We start from the raw sequence: 19683 nt of genomic DNA, 5'->3' as shown, positions 1-19683 counted from the left end.
AGCAGAGCTTTGCACGGGCCCCGCCTGCCCTCTAGCGAGAAAAGCGGGAACGGGTCTCCCCTCGCAGCGCCTGGCTCGGAAGAACGGGGTGTTCTAGAGAGAACGCGAGCGGTCGCGCGTCGGTGTTTTGGGCCCCGGGGAGGGAGTGCAGGGTCGCGGTGTGCGCGGACGCTCACCCGGATTCAGCCCTGCGGTATCGGAGCTCAGATCAGCTGAGAGGGATTCCTAGAGGTCAGCGAAGCAGATAAAATCCAGCCCAGGGCCAGGAATCAGGTCCCCAAAAAGATTCTCAAACTTTCGGTTTTGCAGTTCTATTTTTCAGGACCTCTTTGATAAATGTGGTTAATTTATGTTCCCAAGAGATGCCCCAAAGCAAAAGTTCATTTGAACTTTTGAACCCAGTTGCTCACTGGTTATATAATAGAATGAAATGGCAGCTGAGGCTTTCTAGAGACAAGTCTAGTGCGTGGTCATCGGAACACGGACGTGAATGACAGTTTCACCTTGTGTTTCCCTAAGAAGGGCTGATGCTTTCGACACTGTCTTGGACAGAGGAGGCTCCCCAAATAAATACTTGTTTATGAGTGATTAAGTGAAGAAGATGCTTTAAAAAAAAATGGAGGGCAGGGGGAAGAATATAAGAGCTTTTTTCTGCCTCTGCACTTCCCAATTATTAATTGATCCAGATACCTCAAGGCACTTAGAACATCCCCCAGCACACTTCGTAAAGCATTTCTGAAGAATTAATTCAATGGCATTCTGTTATCTTACAGAAGTATTTGCCCATTCCTTTCAGGAAGTAAACAAGAGTTGCCTAGTCCTCTTACTGGCATCGCTGAGAGCATTTCAGAGCCTGGCTTATTGGCAGAGACCTTAAACAGGTTTTGAGCAAAACAGATGGAACAGAGAGTAATTGTTGGGCCACTGACCATTCCTGTGCATGCTTCTATGATAGGATACTGCTGAACAGATTCACCTTCATTACCCTTCATTAGCCCTCCTGAGGGTGTATTGAAATTTTCCTTACTTTCTCCCTGTTTTGCAGATGCCCTATCGCATTTTATTCAACAAGGGCTGAAGTGGGGAGCTGGATTAGCAATCTCCCTAAGTGACATTCTCTACTGTCCTCTCGAAGGTTATCTTAGTAAATTAAAGAGCTCTTAGACCTGACCACAGTGGTAACGTTGTAAGGAGTTATTTGCGGGGCTCTTTAAGTGCTGTTCTGTCCTGCCCGGGAGTACGCTGCCTTCAGACGTTTCTAGGGTCCTCTGGAGGAGGTCTGATGAATTAAGGAGGGGACGGTGGCTTGAAGTAGCATCCCTTTCAGGTAACAGGTCTGCACTTTGTCAAGGCTTCAGGGTAGCAATGCCTTACTTAACATAGACATTTCAGATAAGCACCCGTGGTGGGTGGGAGAGATTTTAAGAGCCAGCAGGCATTTCTGTGCTCCACACATCTCATCTATCAGGTAGGCAGCTGTGTTGGGATTACCTAATATTCTCTCCTGACACAGCGTCCCAGAGCTTCCTTGGTGACTCTCATTATGATTTCCAGTCCCACGGCTGTGATTCCCTCTGAACCAGATAGATTGGCATCTTTAAGTGACATTCTCTTGACTCTCTTCCCAGAGGATCTGCAGTGAACTTGGCTCTCGGTTGGTTTTAAAGTGTATCTCTCTTTTCCATCAGGTAGTTGTCTTCCTTGGGGAGGAACTTTTCACGCCCCTCCAGGGCACCTTGTGCTTGTTCAACCCTATAATGTAGATAAGAATATTTATTCTTTGTTTGATTCAAAAACAACGATCAACTTGAAACCTGCTTTAGATAAAAGCACCTGGCGTTAAATAGTATTGCCTTGAAATCACTGTTTCTTTCCTTCTTGTCATTTCCCTTGTAATGCTGTCAGCGTACTTTTCCTTATCATAGGAGAGGGAAACCCACACCTCTTTTTCAAGCTTTCTTGCACTCTGTAGTCCTCAGGCATCCTCAAAGGAATGACCTCTAGATGCCATAACTATAGCATCGCCACTTGGCATACCAGCTCAAATTAGGACTTACAGGACACCCATCTCTTAAATAGCTCCTCCATCAGTGCCCTTCAATCCCAGGTTTCACCCCTTTCTTCAAACAGCCACTGAAACTTTCTGTCCTACATGATGCCCGTGCAACAGCCAAACCTCTTTTTGGAGGTTATAACATTACTTCACGACAGTCAAGGGAGAGAGAAGGTTGAGAGAACTCAGCCCCTCAGCCCCGCTGTGTGCTGTATTATATGCAGAGGCATAAACACATCTGTTGAAGGGATAGCTTTAGGGGAAAAAGATTTCTTTAACTTTCATGCGACACGTGTGACTGGTATGTGATACATATGTAGCTATGTTTCATAGCATCGCATTTTTGTACTGAATATTGAATTGCACACTGTTGTGGCTGCAGATGTTCAACAGAATTATCTGTGTCGCAGTAATGACTCTAATAGTTCCCAGGCCCTTGGGGTCATTGATTTTTCTTCTTTGCTCAAAAAAAAAAAAAAAAAAAAAGCGACCTCAGCGTAATCCTGGGCTTTGTAACGAGGATCCACGTACCAAGGGTGCTGTAACTTCCTGCACCTCCTAGATGCTGGATCTCCCATATCCAGACTTTTCATATTGATTCAGCTCAACAAACTTTGTCTATTGAAGCCTGAATTACAAAACCAGAGCTTCCCCCCTGCCCATTTGGTATTTGGCTCTAAGCTTCTTCTATGAATCTCTGTTTGCTGATGTTTTTCTTCATTAAAACACTGCAAAGGATTCTTTTTATTTTTATTTTTTCCTTTTAAATGACCTGGAACCCATTCATTATCAAGCCTAGCTCAGTTCTAGAACTACTGGGTCTCCCTTCATCCCTAGCAGAAGGGGCGTTTTTGTAAGTACAAGTGGTGGAAACATCAAAACACTTAGTATCCCAAATGGGTAGAAGCCGGCCATGTGCTTCCCGGGTGACATCACCCACCTGTTTTGTTAACTCAGTGGCTTCCCAGGCTGAAGTGCTTGTCAACATTCTTGGATATGAAGTGCCCCGTCACTACCAGGGCAGCGCGTGTTTACAAAACAGGAGGAATGTCCAGTGATCTGTTTCAAGCTGGTGACTTGTGACCACTTAGATGATGTAATTATTAAAGACATTAAAATACTAATTTTAGGATGAAGCGGGTTTATTTTGGAGAATGATTTTGAAGCAGAAAGAGTGGGAGAAACCTGGGATACTGTTCTCATATCTGCAAAATGAGAAAATGATATGATAGAAAAATGGGAAGAAAAGACGATAAAATATGTAAGTAATCAGAAAATATTGAACCAGTATGAGAGCAATGAACACATTACATGCCAGGCACTAGTATTTTATACTTATTAATAAGGGAGCTACTATTTACGAAATATCCTACCATGTTCCAGGCAGTGTAACAGATGCTTTGTGTGTTTCATCGCCTGTCCCTTAGTACGAAAATGCCTCGCTATTACAGGATACCTGGTACTTAGTGCTACAGCCCGATTGCCTGGATTTAAATCCTAGTTCTGCTCCTTACCTGTATAGTCATGGGAAAGTTACTTCATCTCTCCATGCCTGTTTCCTTATTTGTAAAACTGGGCTAATAAAATTATTATCATAAAGTTATGCTGAGGCTTAAGTGAGATAACAGGAGTAGTAAGTGCCCCATCAATGTTAGCTGTCTTCAGAAAATGATTTAAGACACAGATCTTCTGTGCCTTTGCTAAGATATTTGACACAATTTTCCAAAGTTACCTTGTACGGTAAAAAATAATTCAGAGCTGCCCTTAGATTAGAGTGAGTATAAATATTAATACCTACTACTTGTAAATAGAGAGAAAAGTGGATAAGTATGTCAAATACCATAACTGCCTATAGGTATTATGAAAACAGTCCTGAATTCAGTCTAAATATTGAAAGTAGAGTGAGGTGCAATATCATTTTATCTCTGGCAGAAAAAGGTTGAGGTCTCAAACTTGAGAAGGTTTTGAAACATGAGTCCTTTTCTGGCCACACTGAAGAGTTGATGCTTATATAGAATGCATGCGTAGTCTTCTCTTTTGGGACTAGTACAAATTGAAAAGGAAAATGTGTATCCACATGCTCTTTGTTATCTTTTTATCAAATGTAAGAGTATATTGCCAACAAGGTTCATAGAATCCAGTGCACGTGTTTCTAAATATAAACAAATTAATGAATATTAAAAAAATCTACATCTTTCATTATCCCCCCCTCCACACACACTAGAATGGCTATAGGTAGTGCTTAAAGTTCTGGAAGTGTGATTCTTAGCAAATCAGTGTTTTATTAGCGTTCTCAAAGTGACAAGTTACATTTGACACTAACGGTATTGATCTCGTCCTGTTCTGTTAGGATAGACGAAAACAAACCAAGTGTCAGTATTTTGGGTGAGTGATTTCATTTGCTCAGAGAAGCAGAAAAGTGGACTTCTAATATTTTGATTAACCCTCGAGTTCTCTTGACAAACAGAAAATACAGAAACTTAAATCATATAGTATTAGCTTAAAAACTGATTTATCTTCATCAGAGCAAAATAACATCTATTAAATATGCTGTCAGGTATATAAAATGAAATTTCTTCAAAGGACTAAGTGGTGTTTTGGGTTCATCCTAATCCTGTGCATGTTTGCACGCGTGTCCTTTCGTGGGTTTTAACAGATTTTTTAAAAGCGAGCTACCAAAATGCCAATAGATGTCAGTGTTTGTTGCTTTAGAAAAAGTGAGGTGTTAGAAGCATAAAAGAAAAAAAAACAGCTTAATTTGTTCTCAGTTTTGATAAGCATAAAGCTGACTACTCTGAAAAGTTTGACAATTAGTAATACCCTATATAACCTTGCTTACTTACATTTTGTGAATGAAAATGTCACATTTTCACATCGAGACCTCTCTTCTAACTATGAAAAAAATGCCTCTACCATTAATTCCCCAAGGAATTCAGAATGCAGGCTGAAATACACTAATCAGTGCATTCCTTTTTTTTTTTTAATGAAGGAACAATTATTTGAGAATGTTGTTACATACACCTTGGATTTATTTGCATTTGTAAACTATAAATTAAGTACGCATGTTTCTTAGGTCGCCTTGATTACAATTGCATAAGTGCATTTTTGAGCCCAACTTAAGTAAGATCTGTGGAGTTCTGCCTTTGGTAGGTCAGAATTCTCTTCTTTCTCCGTTTCACTAGTGTCACCTTTTTCTGGCCTCCAGAGGGTGCTCCAGGAGCATCACACTGCTATTCCCCAAAGAACGACTCCTTTTTTCTTTTCTACGTGACTTTGATATTCTGGGCAATCTATGGGGAAGAATAGGATCCCGATTTCATCAATTACTACCTCAACTGGAGTTTGTTTCCCAGCTAGACCAAAATAGACCAAATTCGCTAAGAACATTCCGAAACATCATTCTGATGATGACGATGCAGTTGTAAACCTGCAAGGGCACATCTGTGAGATTTACTTTTATTTTATTTTATTTTGAAATTTTTTATTGGAGTATAGTTGATTTTCAATATTGTGTCAGTTTCAGGTGTACAGCAAAGTGAATCAGTTACACATATACATATATCCACTCTTTTGTAGATTCTTTTCCCATATTGGTCATTACAGAGTACTGAGTAGTGTACTATACAGTAGGTCTTTATTAGTTATCTGTTTTGTATACAGTAATGTGTATATGTCAGCCAACAACTTTTCCCCAGAGAACTTAGCATCTTATAAGCATCTTTCAGTCGCCCCTTAGAGCAGTTCCTTTTGCATAAGTTCGGGCAGTACCTGCAAAGACATTTAGTCATATTTAAAAGTTCCACTGTGGCATTGGAAAATTATACACGAGCACATCAAAATTACACAGAGGATCTTTAGGAACACATGTTTTCATGTCTTCACACCTTATCCTCAACCCCTAGCTAAAATGTTTAAGAACTCTACTTTGATTGAGCTACATGTTTTTGAAAATGGGTTGGAATGACTCATTCTTTTGGATCTCGGGCTAACGTTATAACACTGTCTCAGAGTCACTGTTATTTGCTCACGATTTATTCCACTCTGCGCTGGTCATGTTCATTGTGAGTTACTCCCAGTTTGTTACTCGCCTTCTCTCTCTCTCTCTTTTTTTTTTTTTGCGGTACGCGGGCCTCTCACTGCCGTGGCCTCTCCTGTTGCGGAGCACAGGCTCCGGACGCGCAGGCTCAGCGGCCATGGCTCACGGGCCCAGCCGCGCCGCGGCATGTGGGATCTTCCCGGACCGGGGCACGAACCCGTGTCCCCTGCATCGGCAGGCGGACTCTCAACCACTGCGCCACCAGGGAAGCGCCACCAGGGAAGCCCCCCCCTTCTCTTTTTAAAGGCAATATTGTTCACATTGTTTTGGTCCAAGAAAGGTATTATTGATGGGCAGTAGCATTTGGTCTGCGACAGTGTCCCAAACCTTCTGTTTCATAGCTTCAGTTGGCAGGCAGCTGTTGAATTTTAGTTTCAGTGATGTGAGAGGCAGGGAATGTTTTATTAGGTTGAACCATCAGAAGTTGTCAGTTCTGTAGATGATACATGACTGAATATTGTCAATGTCATATAGTTTAATATTTGGACTCTGTTTAGTAGTTTGACTTTATGCTTTACATGGTATTTTTAAAAATATAGTAGTGACAACTTTGAAAAAAGTCGTAGAAGTTAATTAAGTGAGGTTTAAGTAATGTCTAAAAGGAAGCTGGACTAGGAAGTCATTAAACCAGTGGCATTTTCTCCAATACATAGGTCATATGATAGCCATATAAAATGAATTCAGCATAAAGGTAGAGTGCCAGGGCAATGGGCATTTTCCCTTGCAGAGAAAAGTAGTACATTTCTATCACAACATGTAACTTGGATTTTTATTGAACCTGTTAGCAAACTGTTATTGTGCTTTATCTTACCCACCATATTTCTACAGAGATTACAAAGATGTGAGTGAGAAATATTAGTGACTAGTGAACAATCTTGGCTTTGTTTTATGGAATAATTTTTTTTTAAACTTTACTCAGTTTTACAGTACTACAATTCAATTTTTCCAGTAGTTTTAATAAGTGTGAATTTTACTGCCATGTGAAAATGTGCTCATTATCAATGGCCTATATTAGTTTATAAATAAATTTAGAACTTAGGTAAAGCCAGCTTTTTAAAGTGCATATATTTCTGTTTGTAATTGTAACTCATCTGTTTGTTACATATGATCTCACAGTTGTAAAAACAAACTTCATTTTTAAAGGATTTGACACTCTTCTTAGCTATTCCATAGTAAATATAAAGCCAATATTTAAAAGGAAATGTCTAAATTCTAACTTGGAATTTTTTTCAGAACAAATAAATTTTATGCATATACTGAAATGTTCGGAATACTGATTGTCTTATATTTAATTACTCCAGAATTGAAAGTTAAAATTCCTACACATTTTATAACTTTTTCAAAAAATATATTTCAACCCTAGGTAAAGCAAAGTTTGGATATTAATTATGCCTAGAAAAATTTCTCTATTAAAGCCCTAAAGAGAGTTTTTGATCTTAACTGTTTAGTACATCATTTATTGAAATTTTTTCATTGGTATATATCATAATAGGAAATCGTATTTATGAGTGAACTGATAAGAAATGTATCCAAAAGTCAAAGAAAAAAATGAAGGAGGTAGTCAACAGGTATTTAAAAGAAAACTAATGCTCATGATAAGAGAGTTTTCTTTTATAAAGATACATACACATGTTGCTATTTAGTGTTTAGAGAGACGTATTTTGTGAATCAAGTGTTCTCTCTATTCTTCAGTTTATTGGGACTTAGAGAAGATTCTGATTTTCCCTAAATGTGTCTTTTCTCCCCTTTCCTCATCACATGCCGTGGACTTTCTGTTGTACTGGGAGACAAGAGGGGAGCAGAAGAGGATTGGTAACTTGCTCTAGTTGTAGTCGGTGTGAAGTGGGCTGCAGGATTCATTTGGGACACAGCACACTATGGTTTTGTGTCTACAGTGTGAACACTTGGGTTATGTTTAACACGATATAGTATATGAAAAAAAATTTTTGTGGAACTTCCTTTTGCCTCTCTTCCCTTCCAAACTTGGAAAGTTGACTTTTAGTTATGAGCTTATACTATAGTAATGGTTACAAATATTTAAAGGAAAGGGTTGTTTTGTGTTTGTTTTATATATTCATGTAATATATGAGTATACAGTAGGAAGACTTCTTTGGATGGGGTCCAACGTCATATCCATTTGTAACCTCAGTTGGGGTTGAGCTGAGACTAAAACATGCACCTATGCAATTCAGCGAAACCCAAAGGAACCTTCTAAATCCTCATTTTGATGATTCTCTTATCTTCTCTCCAAACCCACTGGAGTGAAGGAAGTATGAATGATATATATATATATATATATATATATATATATTTTTTTTTTTTTTTAATTTGTTTGGCTGTGTCGGGTCTTAGTTGCAGTGCACGGGCTTAGTTGCCCTGGGGCATGTGGGATCTTAGTTCCCCGACAAGGAAACTGGTCCCCTGCATTGGAAGACGGATTCTTAACCACTGGACCACCAGGGAAGTCCCTGGATGACATTTTGAATCCAAATCTATATATTCCGCAGGAGATGGGATGAAACATAATCCCCCTAAAAAGCACAAACCTGGATTCAAGCCCCCCTGGGTGTGGTCCCACCTCTGACACCGTGGATCCAGCCACCTCCAAACCAGCAGTATCCTGACTTTCAGCAGCACTCGAGAACTGAGCAGTATTTCGCCTTTTCCCCAAATTATCTGGCCTGTTTGCCTTAAAAATAAAAACCGTTTTCTGAATGTGACCACTAGAAAGAAAAATCAGCTGTGTTCTTTCCTAACCAGCAGGCCGATGAGAATTCTTGTATTTGCATATAGTGTGATTCAGAACACATCAGCATGAAAATTTGACCTTGAGCAACACTGAGTAGAGGTTTCTGGGCCCCTTGCATGATGGCCCTGGCTTAATGACGGCTGTGTCCCTCCAGGGTTGAGAGGTGCTGGTTTTAGTTAGACCAGAGCAGTGGTTGAAAGGCAAGCCTCTGGCTCTGTCCTCTGACTGTGTGGTGTGAGCTCTGACAGTGATGACAGCTACGTAAGCCTCAGTTTCTACGTGTGTACACTGTGGGAAATAATATTATGTAATTCATGTGGTTGTTCTAAGCAGTAGTGTTGAGTATTGTGCTGGGTACAGATTAAGGACTAAATGATCAGTTTTACTGAGTTTAAATATCAACAAAATCTAAGCACTTTTCCAATGTGTGTTTATCTAATGCTGTCTTCTTGCTATGTATGTATCAATGTTGTCTGGACTTTAAGCCCTCCACAAATAACTCTAAATACTGTACATTTTTTCACAGGGTCTTATACACAGAGGTCCTTTGTAAATAATTATCATGTTGTTGATAATACATATCAAATATTTATTAGGTATACATTCTATGGCTTTGGACTCTTGGTGAGAGTTGGATGTCATATATATAACACATTCATAAGGAGATCAACCAGATATTCTTGACCTTGAACTTTGGTCTATAGATAAACTCATTTTTGGAGAATGGAGGAACACTAGCAGTGATGTTTTAACAGATTGGTGGAAAAATAGGTTATGTGCACTTATATTTTTAATAATACACACGCACACACTTCTTTTAAAATATATGCCAGTTAGTTCTTTAGATGTAACTTTCCTATTCCTAATCTCCCATGTCTTGATGGTCAAGGATAATTTTGTTTTACACATAGGGCCTAGTGGAGTACTTTATGTACAAATATTTATAGAATAAATGAGTGAGAATCATTTTTCTATTTATATTTATTAACTATTTTGTTCCCTGAGCTACAAGGATAGATAATTGTAATGATGAATTGATTTTTTTTTTTTAATTAATTTATTTTTTTTATTTATGGCTGTGTTGGGTCTTCGTTTCTGTGCGAGGGCTTTCTCTAGTTGTGGCAAGCGGGGGTCACTCTTCATCGCCATGTGCGGGCCTCTCACTATCGCGGCCTCTCTTGTTGCGGAGCACAGGCTCCAGACGCGCAGGCTCAGTAATTGTGGCTCACGGGCCCAGTTGCTCCGCGGCATGTGGGATCTTCCCAGACCAGGGCTCGAACCCGTGTCCCCTGCATTGGCAGGCGGACTCTCAACCACTGCGCCACCATGGAAGCCCCCGATGAATTGATTTAACTGGAGCAATTTGTGTTGTGTGTGTGTAACTTTATTGTCTGACAAAATTTTCCATTTGTATATTAAGTTGACATTATTTTGTGTATATATATACAAGCCTGCTTTTATATTCTTTTGGTATTTTCTCTCTTCTCTGCCAACAGAGTGACAGTATCTGTTTTAAGCACAATATTTCATTGTTTGAAATTATGGACTTTTCTACATTTTCCACTTCAAATGGTTTTTAAATAAATTAAAAAGGGGAGCCTGTCATGAAGCTCGTGAAGTGGTAGATTTTTATAAACAGTTGTGATCGCAGTTATATTGAAAATTATTGTCATCTACTTCTGAGAGATATATTGAAGACTGGTACATTACCCCCAGAAAGATTAGTTCGAACACAGAAAATAGATAGCGATTATAATTTGCTTTAGTGAGGTCACCTTGCTGTATACTTGGAATCTTCCCTGGGTGGTGGGGAGAGGAAACGGCTCATGCATTATCTATTTTGGGAAAGAGTTATACATATACAGGAATTATGGAAATGAGCTGGTGGGTTTGTCAAGAGAAAACCAGTTATTGGAATACTGAGTTGAATAGAAAATGAAATACATAATTTTCCATATATTAAATTGAATAGAAATGGGAGACTTAGGTCTTAAGTGTTGTTTTTTGCGTTTTGTTTTAACATGTTGATTATATTGTATGTTCTCCTTTGCCCTTAACCTGACAGGAAGGAGAAATGTCGATAGAAATAGTTATTTTAAATATTTTGCTATTTGGAAAGCAACATTAGAGTTTTAAATGTTGTGTTCATTATTTATGCCCCATCAAAAAGGACTGGGATCCACTTCAGGAAGGCAGGTAAGACAAAGGCCATTATCTTTCCCTAGGATTTATCAGAAGGTAAGGGACAGTGTAGAGCATATTATAGTCCCTGAGACCTACAGATTCACTGCCCTCTCAGATTGAATGTAAAAGAGACCCCCTTCACCAAGGGAGCATCTAAGTTGGACTGTGCAGGGGGAAGAAATGTCACCACTTACAATATGCTACTGATGACGGAATAAATATTCACAAAACATAAAAAGCTCAGTGAAAGCCCTGTATCTGAATTTGGTGACTAAAGTCACACTCTATAAGGTAAAAACAAGTTTCAGTGCTTCCTTGCACCTTCCACTGAAAGTAGGCTTACTTCATTCCACCTCTTGAAATCATGATGAAAAGTCAGGATGCAGCCGTCTTGCCTTGAGCCCAGCAATCTGGGAATAAAACTCCCTGTAGCCGGAAGGGTAGTAGCAACTGTCTTACAGGAGTTTGCATCTAGACAGGCATGTTTGAGGAAACTTCACGGCGCCTGCACCTTCGGACAACAGGGATACTAAGAGAGGCAGCCATAGGGCTGAATGCTTTTTTGTCATTGTAGACATGGGGCTTTGTAAAGTGACTGCTGACCTTAATGCAGATACCCTTTTGTGATTTGTTTCCGTGAAATTCATGGGCAGCTGGATGGCACAGCTTTTGAAGAATGCTGTTGCTCTTGAGCAAGATAACTTACAACTGTACCAAGAGAACAATGTATTCAGCCCCCAGTGGTCTTACCATTCTCACATTCACTCAAAGAGAGAAGGCACCCTTTGGAAGATTCAGTGTTTTGCTAGTATTAGTATGTCAACTCCTTATAAAAAAAAAATATATAAAAAAATCCCCGGACTTCCCTGGTGGCACAGTGGTTGAGAGTCCGCCTGCCGATGCAGGGGACACGGGTTCGTGCCCCGGTCCGGGAAGATCCCACATGCCGCGGAGCGGCTGGACCCGTGAGCCATGGCCGCTGAGCCTGCGTGTCCGGAGCCTGTGCTCCGCAACCAGAGAGGCCACAACAGTGAGAGGCCCGCGTACCGGTAAAAAAAAAAAAAAAAAAAAATTCCCTACTTAGAACTTAAAAGAATCTATTTTTTAAATTATGAATACGGTGGTTCTTTGTTGAAAACTCCCTTGACAAATTAAGGAAATAATAGCCATCCTCTGAATTGTCATGTTTCACAGTACATTCATAACTAAAAGCCTCTTATATAAGTAAGAATTGATGGTTCCATGGACAGAGTCACTCTATTTCTGGTCACGCGATAAAATAAGAATGGGGAACTGATTATATTTGATATACATACACAAGGGTCTAAGTACTAAATTTGCACATTGCCTTAATATGTGGTTGTATGCTTTCTATGGGAACAGAGTTTCTTTTCAGTTACTTTCAAAGAGTATTAATAAATAATTATACTTAAAATAGACTACAGCTACCTTTTAAATGGTTAGATAGGTTTACTTATAGGATTACTTTTGTGATTACTAATCCTTATAAATATTTCAGGATTTGGTATAAATGTGAAGTCATTAAACTGTAAGGACATCTATAAATGTATGTTAAAAATAGGTAACTTTCTATGTTCTATCACCTTATTTTCTATAAAACAGAAAGTATACTTGGACTATTTTTATCTATTTTATTAACTTTATTTTATTTATTTATTTTAAATTTATTTATCCTCTTCGTTTTTGGTTTGCAGGATAGAGATCAAAGCAATCTCAGTTTTACTTCGAGCATTTTATTTTGTCCCTTACAGAATTTTAATTCTTAGAAAATAAACCGTTGTCCTCACCCAGAGGAATTTTTTTTTTTTTTTTGCGGTACGCGGGCCTCTCACTGTTGTGGCCTCTCCCATTGCGGAGCACAAGCTCCAGACGCGCAGGCTCAGCGGCCATGGCTCACGGGCCCAGCTGCTCCGCGGCACGTGGGATCTTCCCGGACCATGGCATGAATCCGTGTACCCTGCATCAGCAGGCGGACTCTCAACCACTGCGCCACCAGGGAAGCCCCAGAGGAATTTTTAATTGACTGATCATATGAGCACATTTTAGCAGTTAATGTCTCCAGTCTGTGAACCTCTCAAGGTCATGTCCGTCTTGTGCATTTTCATATCACCAGGGGCTAGCACAGTGATGGGAACATAGTTGTTGCTCTTAAGAATTTATTCAGTGATTGGATAAATGAGGGAATATTGCTAATTTGCTTAAAACAACGCATTGTGGGAGCTTATGGGGAGCAATTTAATTATTATGTTTCTGTCGGTTAATAAGCAAGTATGAGTGCAAATCACCAGTCCTAGCAATTCATGGATTTGTCCCTAAACTGATCATATGTGGTTTACCTGCTTGAAATTTGCACACTTTTTCTTAAAGCTCTCAGTAAGTAATAATCAGTGTTTAATTATTCAGACTAATGAATAGGAGTTCAAGGTTTGTTCAGTCTACAATTCTTGCTAACCCTAAATTGTTTGTGTTACATTTCTTCTTAAGAACATAGCGGCAGTTAAGAAACTAATCTGATGCAGTTTAAGGAGTTTATATTTGTAAATACTTAGACCGTTGCCTGGAACATCGTGTTTGCTATGTTAAGAGTTCGTTATATAAATAAAAAACAACCGTTCCTGGTATGAAAATAATCTTAAATGATATTAATACTGCCTAAAAAGTAAGCTCTTAAATACAACTACAGTAGCCCTGGGGGAAAAATCGTAGAATGTTAGAACTGAAAAGGTCATCTTAGAGGCCATGTCCTTGAATCACATCTTTTCAAATGAGGAAAACACAAGATCCGCAAGAATATCTGTCCTAGTACTAGAACCCAGGCATCCAGATTTCAAGGTAGGGATTTGAATTACCTTGATACTACACTTACAGATCTCAGATGGACACTGTATGTGAATTCAGCATTTATAGTACTTCAGGTGTTATTATGCTTCCAAGTAAGAGAGATGTATTTCTGTGTCATCAAATAGCGGTTTGGGGTCCATCACTGATAGGACTTGAATTATTTTGAGGGTTGCAGTCAGTAAAGTTACATCAGCTAAACTTTTGCAACTAATTGTTCCTTGTTATAATATTGTGTGCCCAAGTGGATTCAACAAATATTAACTGACAAGATGACCAGTAAAGTAAGTTGTCCTAATGTCATAACCTGGAAGACGGGGTAATGTGTTTGTGTGTGTGTGTGTTGTGTGTGTGTGTGTGTGTGAATTCATGTATGGTGTGGGTGTAAGCTGTCTCAGTGCTCTAAAACTTTGTAAGCACTGATACCTTAATGCAAGAGGCTCTAACAACAAGAAAGGTGTCTGTAGGCTCTCTGGATCCTCTGTAGAAATGATGTATAAGCAAAAAAGAGCTGTGAACACTTGTGCCTTGACAGCTGCTCTGAGGCCACCAAGTCGTTCCCCCTGGCATCTGTGAGCCACTGACCAGTCACTGATCACAGTGACATTTTATCACTAACAACCTGAATTATCTTTGACCCAGAGACCTAGGGGGTCAAAGGCCTCCTACTCCATTATTAAATTTCCAGAGTGGTAGTTCAATTTGCATTAGGAGATTTATTTATGTTTATTTATTTAGCTTTTGGTGGGGGAGGAGGAGGGAAATAGGAGGAATGACAGATGCAGTTGTTATTTTTTCCTCCCCTAAAGGATTATTATTTAGTCCAGACCTTTATCTGGAGGATTTTGCTAGCATCCTAAAAGAAAGGAGGGTCCCAAGACTCAACACACTGTGGTTTTCGTCTGGGCCTCACACGGTGTCCTAAAGCTTACTGGGAACCATGTCAAACTGGGGCTTCACAGACTGTCATACTGAGTGAAATAAGTCAGACAGAGAAAGAGAAATATCGTATGATATTGTTTATATGCGGAATCTAAAAAGAAATGATACCAATGAACTTATTTACAAAACAGAAACAGACTTACTGATTTAGAGAACGAACTTATGGTTACAGGGGTGGGGATGGAGGAAGGGTGAGGGGAGGGATAGTTAGAGAGTTTGGGATTGACATGTACACACTGCTATATTCAAGATGGATAACCAGCAAGGACCTACTGTAGAGCATGGGGAACTCTGCTCAATGCTATGTAACAATCTAGATGGGAAAAGAATTTGAAAAAGAATAGATACATGTATATGTATAACTGAATCACTTTGCTGGACACCTGAAACTAACACACCATTGTTAATCAACTCCATTCCAATATAAAATAAAAAGCTTAAAAAAAACTGGGCCTTCACAGAAGAATGACCCTCCCCAGGTTGGAGCAGGGAGGGGCTTTGCCTTGAGGACAACGCAGATCCTTTGAGGGTGGTAGGAACTTGTAAAGTTGGCTGATTCATATTCAACTGGCCCCATTAATGAGGGCCTTAATTAGTGGCTAGAAAGAGACTGAAGAGTTCATTTGGAGCCCATCCAAGGAGCAGGGAGGGCAGACAATGCTGATTCCCAGCCAGTCACAGACAGAAAGGCTCTTCCAGGTCATAACTAGGGAAGCACTACAAGCTGGGAGGGCTGGGGAGTGAAAGCCTGGCTTCAGTCTGTGTGTGTGTGTGGTTGCTGTTGTTGTTTTTAATTTTTATTGGAGTATAGTTGACTTACAATGTGTTGCGTATGTGTGTTTGAACCTATAAAACTGTATAATAAGCAGTCATCTCTTGGGATAAAGAGGGAAGCAGGAGCTGCAGTGAAGGAGCCCCGATGTGATGGGGTGGAAAGGGCACTGCTCAGGTGGGCAGAACAGAAAGAGAGAGAGAGAGAGACAGAGAGAGAGAGAGAGAGAGAGAGAGAGAGAGAGAACACGATGTTCTTATGGTTTTGGCCGTCGTTTAAAATACCTGGGCTTTATATTCTTATCTAACGATAAGGAGATTTATTTAGATGAAGTGCAAACATTTTAGACGTAAAAGAATACTATGATTCAAAATCTGCATTGTATTCGTCAGTGGTCTCTGCAAGACAATCCTGCAAAATTTTGTGTAATGCTTTCCTGGTACGTTTCACTCAGAGGCTTTAGTAGTGAATACCTTTTCAGAAATCTTAGGGTATTCGAGAAATAATAGTCACGTAAGGTCTAGGCAAATAACAAATTGATTGTATGTAGGAAATAGTCTGTCTTCTATAGAATAATTTTTGATGGGTGAGCTAGTAATGTGGTTAATTTATCTTGGGAAACACCTAGAAGATCTGTTTCAGTATGTGAATTATTTAGTGAAAATATAGAACATGGTAGTAAATGTATTTATAAATTACTAGTACAGGAGCCTTTTATGTGAAATTCCCAATAGAAACTGGGTACTGGCTGTGAATTATGATCTCTGATACCCTTAATGTAGCTGCTCCTAAAAAGCATATGATATAAGAGTTATGGGATTTAACCTCTACCAAGGACAAGCATATGTGAAGCAGCAAAGAATACAGACTAGATAGAGTCTTTGAGAAATTCTTAATATATCTGCTTTAAAAATGATAAAATTGGGCTTCCCTGGTGGTGCAGTGGTTGAGAGTCCACCTGCTGATGCAGGGGACACAGGTTCGTGCCCCAGTCCGGGAAGATCCCACGTGCCGCGGAGCGGCTAGGCCTGTGAGCCGTGGCCGCTGAGCCTGCGCATCCGGAGCCTGTGCTCCGCAATGGGAGAGGTCACAACAGTGAGAGGCCCGTGTACCGCAAAAAAAAAAAAAAAAAAAAAAAAAAAGATAAAATTGTTTAATTTTTCTCAGTGTTGTATGTTCTTTACATTTAATTTTTGTTCTTCTCCATCCTCAACTTTCTATGTAAGACATTTAGTTTTATTTTTTAATATAGGCTCTGTTGATTTTCCAGAAATGATCTCCTGCACGGAATTCCTCAAGAAGTTGTTTTAACTTTGTTGATCATCTTAATAGAAGGATCATAATATTAAGTTAATTTAATATACCATATTTTTTTCTCTGTAGTAACTCTGAATTGTCATCAAGGATACTTGTAAACTTTCTATTACGAAGATTCCCAAATTTATTCTCCTCTTGATAAAGCAAATATTTTATTGGAAAAGCCAGAGACTGCTTTTTAACTGAAGTGGATTAAGCTCCTATGATTGTTACTGTGAATGTGTCCGAGTCTTTTTTTTTTTTGCGGTATGCGGGCCTCTCACTGTTGTGACCTCTCCCGTTGCGGAGCACAGGCTCCGGATGCGCAGGCTCAGCGGCCACGGCTCACAGGCCTAGCCGCTCCGCGGCACGTGGGATCTTCCCGGACCAGGGCACGAACCCGTGTCCCCTGCATCGGCAGGCGGACTCTCAACCACTGCACCACAGGGAAGCCCCACCCGAGTCATTGCCTTTTTAACATGAAAACCACTGGGTCCCACATATAGAAACAAAAAATGGTTTTTTTCATTTTATGCATTTCACAATCATAATGAAAGATTTACTGATAAGATATAAAGTGCAAATCAAAGGTCTGAGGAGAAGTATATAAAGAAAACTTACTTCTCAAAAACTTTAAGAGAAAAAAGAATTGGGTAAGCATCAGGTGGTTCATCTGTGGCCTAGAGATATATTTAAGTGTATCATCCAGAGGTCCATTTATTACCAGGAGAGAATCAATTCCACTTATTCTTCTCTTTCTCTGTGGTACAGCTCCAGGAAGAAATTTTAATTGATTGGTGGGAAGGTTTTAACACAGGCAAAACTTACAAGCCAAGCACCATTATTTCTAGTACAGTGACTTTACCACATTATTGGGTAATAAAGCTAAAAGCTGCCAAATGTTTCAGAATTATTTTCAGAAATTTACTTCCTCCTTATTCCCATTACTTTGAGAAAGAGCTAAGAGAACGGGCTTAGTCAGCATGCAATTATGGTAATAGATAAAATATACAGTTTGGTCCAAAACTAAGATGCAGTGAGCTGTCAGTGTACTTTAATCCATCAAGAACTGTTGAGAAGTTAGTTGTCATTCTAACTGCCACTCCTTTGAAAGTAATCTGCCTTTCTTCTCTGGATGCTTTTAAGATTTTGTCTTTTTTTTTCTTTTCTGGTTTCACTATGATGTATTTAGGTGTGGATTCTTTTTTATTTATCCTACTCAGGATTCACTGGGCTTCTATACATTTAGTTTATTCTGGGAAGTTCACACCCGTATCTCTTCCAAGGTTTCCTCTCCCCCATTCTCTTCTCTCCTTCTGAAACTTTAATTAAAAGTATGTTGGACCTTCTCACCCTAATCAGTTCTCTTTATATCTCTTTCAGAGTTCCCATCATTTGTCTAACTCCATTGCTGTATTTCTTCTGATCTGTCTTCCAATTCACTCATGGTTTCTTCTGCTCTGTACAGTCGGCTGCTAAGATCATTCATTAAGTTTTTTATTTCAATTCTTTTTTGTCCCTAGCAGCTTTATTTGGCTGACCCCTTTTCACATCTTCTGTGTAGCATTTTATATTCTCCTGGTCCCTGGAGATATTTCCAAGTTTGTTATTTATTTTAGCAGAGTTAGCACGCTTGTTTCATCATTTCTGTGTGATGATTCCAGTATATGGTAGTTCTCACTCAAGGCCTGCTTCTTTTTGTGCTTGGTTGTCTCCGATTCTGTGCTAATTCTTGCTCAGGAAAATGATCTGTGGCATTTCTCAAGACGTAAGATAAAAGTGAATGCATGCCTGCCTAGGTCTGTGTTTGTTCCTGCTGAATACCTGGGACCCTACCAAGTTCATGGCCTGAGGTTCCAAGGCCTCTCATTCTGCTTATCTGGGCTTCAAGAGCCTGACTTTAACCTCAGCTTTCCCTTCCTGCTTCCCTCAGAGTCAAGACAATGTCTCTTAGTTCTCTGGGGCTGGAGGAGAAGTAGGTTTTGTTTTGGTTATCTGTGGGGGTAGCTTTTGGGGGGTTCTTTTTTTACCTTTATTGGAGTATAATTGCTTTACAATGGTGTGTTAGTTGCTGCTTTATAACAAAGTGAATCAGCTATACGTATACATATATCCCCCTATACGCTCCCTCTAGTGCCTCCCTCCCACCCTCCCTATCCCACCCCTCTAGTTGGTCACAAAGCATGAGCTGATTTCCCTGTGCTATGTGGCTGCTTCCCACTAGCTATCTGTTTTACATTTGGTACTGTATATATGTCCATGCCACTCTCTCACTTCGCCTCAGATTACCCTTCCCCCTCCCCGTGTCCTCAAGTCCATCCTGTACGTCTGCATCTTTATTCCCGTCCTGCCCCTAGGTTCACCAGAACCATTTTTTTCTTTAGATTCCATATATATGTGTTAGCATACGGTATTTGTTTGTCTCTTTCTGACTTACTTCACTCGGTATGACAGACTCTAGGTCCATCCACCTCACTACAAATAACTAAATTTCGTTTCTTTTTATGGCTGAGTAATATTCCATTGTATATATGTGCCACATTGTCTTGATCCATTCATCTGTTGATGGACACTTAGGTTGCTTCCATGTCCTGGCTATTGTAAATAGTGCTGCAGTGAACATTTTGGTACATGTCTCTTTTTGAATTATGGTTTTCTCAGGGTATATGCCCAGTAGTGGGATTGCTGGGTCATATGGTAGTTCTATTTTTAGTTTTTTAAGGAACCTCCAT

At 39.7% G+C, this 19683-nt stretch overlaps 1 protein-coding gene across 7 annotated transcripts in view; it reads left to right on the top strand.

The window, feature by feature from the left end:
* NRG1 (neuregulin 1) overlaps window positions 1-19683 on the top strand; it is a gene marked incomplete at its 5' end in the record, with an annotated part of 1029511 nt that overhangs the window by 819915 nt on the left and 189913 nt on the right. The gene's annotated exons all lie outside the window — the stretch shown is intronic.

The sequence above is a fragment of the Mesoplodon mirus genome (assembly GCF_964341445.2).
Source record: "Mesoplodon mirus genome assembly, chromosome: 20".
NCBI lineage: Eukaryota > Metazoa > Chordata > Mammalia > Artiodactyla > Ziphiidae > Mesoplodon > Mesoplodon mirus.
Note: the sequence above shows the minus strand (reverse complement) of the source record. Positions and strands in the feature narration are given on the sequence as shown.